The sequence below is a fragment of the Quercus suber genome, unplaced genomic scaffold (assembly GCF_002906115.3).
Source record: "Quercus suber isolate HL8 unplaced genomic scaffold, Cork oak 2.0 scaffold_228, whole genome shotgun sequence".
Classification (NCBI taxonomy): domain Eukaryota; kingdom Viridiplantae; phylum Streptophyta; class Magnoliopsida; order Fagales; family Fagaceae; genus Quercus; species Quercus suber.
Window position 1 is genome coordinate 143,497 of NW_027069686.1, and position 1,771 is coordinate 145,267.

Sequence of the window (1,771 nt, forward strand, 5' to 3'; positions counted from 1 at the left end):
AATTTAACACAAAATTAGCTTATTTTTAACCAATTCTACTCTTCTCTCCTCCTCTCCCCCTTCTTTCCCCCTCCATCCAAATAAGCCATAACATTATAAACTAACAAGCAGACTCAGATTTGTGCCAGATATGCTGCACAACTACTAATCCCTTGCAATCTGCTCATGAACGTGAGTACTAGCAATTTCAACTGTCATACCATGATTATGTATTTCTACACACATTCATCATCCAACTATTCTCGTTACATGCAGCAATGCACAAATACAAGCAATTCATAAATTTTCAACTTTGCCATTCATTAATTAAATCTGGCAGCTATTCATGGTATCAAAATGCACAACATGAAATTACAATAAATCTCCTCCACGACAAATCTTGTTCAAGTTACCATGCCAATTGGGAAATGTAAAAAAAGGGTAAAAAAAAAAATTAATTTTTTTTTAATTTTCGCATAAAAAAGTTATAAAAAATATATCTTAAAACCAATACCCTTGGACCTTCAATAATTTTTCCCATTATTAAAATCTAATTGCCAGTGGATAAAAATGCAGGAAAAAAAAAACTTGAAAAACATAAACCAATTGCACAAAGCTACATAATGGGAATTAGATTCTCATTTCCAAATCAGAGACAAATAAAAGGTTTAGAAGTCAAGATTATGAATATGCCCTCCAAGCAAACATTCAAATTAGTTTGTTTTCAAACGACATAAAACACATGACGATGACTCCAACAACCGTAAATCCACATCTAATCCAGTACTCACATCCCCATATCTACTGGCCCTACAAGTAACATCTCTCATCTTTTTAATCCACCACCACCTGCATTGTTCCCTCCTGCAGATTGCGCCGCCTTCCTTGCCGCCTTTTCTTGTAGTGCCTTAGCATCCCTAAAAGAAATAAATTAATTATTATTAAAAATAAAACCCTTTCTCAACTAAGACACCAATCTTTTTTTTTTTTTTTTGCGTAGACGTGATTCAAACTCAAATCCCTTATTAGACACAAGGATAAGAGACTTACGCAATTGTTCTAATCTTTTCCATTCATTCATTAATATAAGTAAAACACATAGATTAAAAACTGTTGAATTTTTTTTTTTGATAATAGTGTACCCTATAAATGAATATAGATCCAGACACATGGACACAATGATATTGCATTTACATTTTCTATACCAAGGGGGGCAAATTTCAAAAATCAAAATTTTTCTAAAATTTCCACCATGGAGTTGATAAAATTTTAATTTCCACCATGAATGTAAAGTATCTAACAATTTGGCAGAACTTGAATGCAATTCTTTAGATACTTTACATTCATTCAAAAACATGATAGCATTAACCAATAAAGCCCAAATTGCAGCTATGTTTTTTAATTTTATTGGTAACTTCATTAACACCATTTAGTGCCAATATGACAAATCTAGGCTTGTCATTTACCTTTCACTTAAAAAGTAATAATCTATTTTATAACATTAACAGCAGGATTCCCGATTTAGTTTTCAACTTTTTATGTACTAAAATACTCCCACACAAGTTCTTAAACTCTCTAAAATATCTCTATCATTTAGTTAAATAATTTTAATTAAAAAATACAAACAGGATAAAAGAGTAATTTAACCATTATTCCAGGTTACCGTATCTCGCTGGATCGGCTGAGATCTCCTCAGATAGAGGAGAGAACTCGCCAGATCTGATCTGCACCACTCTCCCAAAGTATTCTATAATTTTATTTTATTTTTTTCAACAAATTCTTCTTAATAAAA